We start from the raw sequence: 5,382 nt of genomic DNA, 5'->3' as shown, positions 1-5,382 counted from the left end.
CTCTTGCTCTTTCTCCAAGCGATCTCAGCCTCTGAGATTTGGTTTGAGTGCTCCCACCACCCTCCTCGACTATTTCCAACCCTAACCCAATGCCAAGACCCCGCCAGCGGTGATCCTCCAGCGAACCGGAGGCGTTTTCCATTCCAAGATAAATTCCAGTTGATCAAAGGAGTTTTGGAGCTCGACATTAACTAGGAACTTCTTCATGGTCAGTCTAAAAGCTCAGAGAACCCAAGATCTACCAAATCCACCATGTGGATTGAGGTATAACCCTAACCCTAGACTAAAACACCTAGATCTAATTAGCTCTTTTCCCAATGAGTTTTGGAACGTAAAATCACTTCCCCAATGATGCTCTTCAGTTGTAGATCATAGGTTTAAAATTTCATGCTCTTCCCCAATAATGTTCTTCATTGTCGCACAATCATTGCCAATGATTTGAAATCGCATTCACGGTTTGAATCGGTGAATGGGAGCGCACCGCATGTCTGACCGCCGCTGCCATTTTATTTAAAATAAATATTATTTTAAATACATTTTTAAATACAAAAAAATTCAAAAATTAATTTAAAAATATTTATAAGTCCATAAAATACATACAATATACCATTTCGCTTGTATTCTTGGCCTCTTTAATTTAAAATTAGTTCTAGTAAAAAATATTAAGTATATTTTTAATTATTTTCAAAATAGTAAAATATTTTCTTTTTTATTTTATTTTTAATAGATATTGTCATATTATCATTATTATTATTTTAATTATAATATTAATAATTATTATTTATTATTATTACTATTTTGATTATTTTGATTATTATGTCATTGTTACTATTATTTTTATTATTATAAGTAGTTTAATCATTTGAATTATTTTAAATATTATTAATAATAAAATGATTATTTAAAAAAATAATTTATTATTATTATGTCATTAAACAATTGTTAAATTTCCGAAGCTTTATTATTTTGAGTCAAGTTCATTTAATGACTATTTTAAATATTTTTTTGAAATTATTTTAAAAATGGCATTCATTGTATTAAACCTCTAAAATTCATAGCCTTTTCGTTTTAAATCAGATTTTAGCGTATAACCCCTCGTTCTTTTCAAAAAATTATGTACTTTGTTTTAAAATTATTTTCAAAAATCAGTTTTTACTATTCTGATAAATTTCTATCTTAGAGTGTTATTATGAGTATGTTAAATAATCATTTCACTAATTATTTTTAAACCCTTTTTGAAACATAATCATTTCAAAAAATCATTATTAGACATTATTTTTAAACCCTTTTTGAAACCTCGATCGGATGGTCAGTGAATCTCCCCTATATTTATGTAGATACAAATTGATTTATTTTAAATTACCTTACTTTCAAAAAATCTATATATTTTTAAGTATTTTAAAACTATTTTAAAATTACTTATAATTAAATCTTAATTTTGGGAGATCCAGTATTTATAAAATTTTAAACTTGGATTGTATGTGTGAAGAGCAATCATGGGGGAGTGAATTAATGGATGATTGAGTCCCAATAATTCACTAATCATTTCATTAATTATATTTACTTTTCTTTATCGTAGTTTGCAAGTGTAGGATGCACCACCACTTAGTTTGGGCTCTCCTAGATCTAAGGACATGATGTATTTACTTTGTTTTTGTACTCCATGCATTGTTACCTTGTAGGTTAGATAAAACTTCACTTCAAACTCCCACAACGTAGTGACATCCTAGGGATAATAATTAAGGACCCGTCTAGCGAACTTAGAAAAATTCTAGGAGCAAAGATAAATCCTTGATTGACATAAAAACTCCAACATTTAAACTTAGTGACATCATAAACATCCCAGAATGTTCTAAGAATTTTTAGGGCTCTTTAGACCCCTTAATTAACCAACCCTGATTTACTTATTAAGTAGGGTTTGGTAATTTCTAAAAATTATAATAAATCCATTTAAACTTAGAAAAATACCCATAATATATCAAACTGTTCAAAATTTTATCCTTAACCTAAGATAAATAGGGCTCCTTAGGTTGATCCCAATCTAACCCTTAATTTCAACTTTCATCAAAATTACCTTTTAACCTCTAATAAATAATTATAAATTATTAAAAATCCCAAATTTTCCCCCAAACACTTTGGAACACCTTCTTATGTCATATCTAGCCTTTGGGAGTAATTCCAATCAGTTTGGAGCTAGTTTGGATAAAAACCATAAAATCACTCCTTAATTAGATAATTTAGATAATTCTCTTAATTGCCCAAACTTTAGAAATGCATAACTATTTGTAGGAAATTACAAATTGGGCAAACTAAATTGCATTCAACTCCAATTAGGGTCTAGTATTTAATAAAAATATTAGGATTCCATAAACTAACTTAAATCTAAAAGTCAACGTTTCGATCAAATTCAGCCTATAATCTAAGTCCCGAAATTTAAAAAATTCATAACTTTGTGTAAGAAGCTCCAAATCCAGCAAACTACCTATCTAACTACTTACCTTAAGGTCTAGTATTTACCTAAAATAGGCTAGGCTGGTGTTTCTTTTTCTAATGTGTGTCAGGTTTTTCGATGATTTCACTGCATGTTGTGAATGAAATTGCTATGTTTGCTTACCTTTATTGCACTATGTGAATTGATGTGAAGGGTAATAGATTTACCCATAGGTTAGGGATGAGATATATATTATTTTTCTTATAGGTGACCATGCTAAAGCAATACAAAATAAAAAGCAGGCAACTGTCATGATTTCTAATAATGTTTTGTGCAGGTGCTTGCTTAGCCCCCCTAAATAACTGAGGGCTAAAAATAATTATTATAACTGATACAGGTGCTTCAGAAGCTGCATTAGCCTTCAATGATTAAGAGCATGGCCAAGCATGGCCAAGCATGGCCAAGCATGGCTATGATGTGTATTTTACTTTCTTTATAACCGCTTGGGATATTATAACTGCGTGGGATTTTTATTAGGATAACCGTGTAGATGATTCTAGATTTACTGCTTTCTATTAATATAAAAAAAATATTTGTATTATTGGTGAGAGTTGTGAAAATGACTATAAGTTGGGATATTCTTATCCGACTCGAATTCCAAAAGAAGAAGGCATCCTCATAGGGGAGAGTCTTCTTCCATTTGGAAGATCAAGTTTGGATGGCTTCAGATATCCAAATAGAAAAGGTAATAACCCTTTTTAGGGGAGATTGTCTCTTCGTTTGGATATTCAAGCCATGACGAATCCAATGAGTCCAATGAGGAGAGATCCAAGGATCCAAGGAGGAGAGAACTAAGGAGTCCAAGGAGAAGACATCCTGCAGACTGAACAGATGAAGAACCAATATCTCACTCAAAGTCATTTGCATCGGTCCTAGGCTTAGAAATCTGGGCTGTTGGCAGTGGTGCCCGGCCACTTTACTTTTATGTAGACCCTGGTTTGTAATTAAAGAGAAGTTGGCCTATGGACATTTATTTGATTAGTTTATTTATATTGATGTATTTACTATACTTGCGTAGTAGAAATTACCTGCTTTTTCTAGATTTCTTTCTTTCATGCCATTTTATTTTAGCCTGGATACTCATTAGGCTCTTTAAGGATTATAAAAATTTTTTACTCGTAATTAATACTTAAAATTTTAAGGTTTAAATAACTTAGAAACCTAACAAACCTAGGAAATTGCCGGAGCCGTCCGGGGTCGCATGCATAATGTTGCATCTCTCTCCCTCCTTCTAATAAGTCACCTCCCCGCCTACGTGTAGAGTCCGGATAATCTGGCCTATGAGGATGAAGTGCCGGACCTGGGGAGGCCCAATCTTTTCTAAAAATTTATTTTCTATAAGCCTTTTTTTAAAATTATAAAGCATACATGATTTGGATCTTCTAAACTAGCATGCATTATATTAGAAATCAATTAAAATAAAATTGTAATTGTATTATTTAGGAGCATCTACCAACATAAGTACAAGGCCAATTAGAAGGCTCTCTAGATGTTGGCCTTAACTTCCAAAAATTGTACCACCCACCCATATTTCATAAAGTGACCGGACTACATGGTTCTGAATCGATTAGGTGGTTAGCTGGCTCCCCATTCTAGGCCGGGGTAAGTCTAGGTTTTACACTGCATTAGCTAGGACACAGGTGTTAGTGTGCGTAGAACACTAAACCTAATCTAGATTTAGGATTCAAGGCAACTACATTCGATCTCGTAGTATGCCTTAAATAGTGGGTAAATTCCCTATTATTCAGGGACTATAAATCCTACTTATCTACGTTATAGGATGACGCCACCTCCATTTTTCTCTCACGCATGTGTTGAGTGATTGATTTCTTTTATCCAGTTTCTCTTTAGTACCCTAGACCCTCCGAATTCTGTTATGAACCACATATGCTGATTGAGCAAAATAGGACATTTCTTCCCTTTGAATAGGACTTCCTAGTCTTAGCCCTATGTGCCAATCCCATTTTAGGAAAGGATAATGTATGATCCTTAATTGAGAGTCTTCTCAGGCTCCGGCCTGAGATGTAATCAAGCCCCCATGGGAAACTGAATTCCAACATCTCATAAATCCCATTCGAGCTAATGTATCGGATGGAGGAAACCCGTGATCATGATTATGCCATATATATTATTACCCATCGAGGTGCGTAGGAGAGAGCTGCTATCCTTCCTAATTAATCGTATGTATGGTCCAATCTGTCCCTTCTACTTGGCCAGTTTGTGAGGAGCGCAGAGGCCTGCGATCGTCTCTATCCCTTATTGAGTCTAGTAATTAGGTTGTTAATCCTAAGTGAATGTCCCAAGGCTACCAAGAGGGGGGGGGAATTGGTAGTTTAAAAATTTAAGTCCCCTTTTGAAAATTGTTGAACCGAAATAAAAATTTCTTTTAAATTTTGTAGAAAAATGTTTTTCAACCACAGAGTTTTTAAAACTGAAATTTAAAGTGCGAAAACGTAAAAACAGTAAAGTAAAAAACACCAGATTTGTAGTGGTTCGGTCTATAACCAGACCTACATCCACTCCCCAAAGGCACCCTTTGAGTATTGCACTAATACCAATAGTGACTCTCCTTTTGCACCCACAACAAGGCGGAGAAGACTTTACAACACACTCTTTTCACCAGTCCCCGGTGCGACAGAGAACCGTCCGTCCTTTCACACTCTCCTAGTGTGGGCAGAGAACCCTTCGGCTGTTTACACTCTCCAAGTGTAGGTAGAGAACCCTTCGGCTGTTCACACTCTCCAAGTGTAGGCAGAGAACCTTTCGGCTGTTCACACTCTCTAAGTGTCGACAGAGATCCGAAGGATCCTCTCACAAGAATCTAGAAGGAAGAAGAAAAAGAGTGAAGTAATCCCAATTCACAAGTAGAGAATCTTACCTTTGAACTCCAA

The sequence above is a fragment of the Dendrobium catenatum genome, unplaced genomic scaffold (assembly GCF_001605985.2).
Source record: "Dendrobium catenatum unplaced genomic scaffold, ASM160598v2 fragScaff_scaffold_201, whole genome shotgun sequence".
NCBI classification, from domain to species: Eukaryota; Viridiplantae; Streptophyta; class Magnoliopsida; order Asparagales; family Orchidaceae; genus Dendrobium; species Dendrobium catenatum.
Note: the sequence above shows the minus strand (reverse complement) of the source record.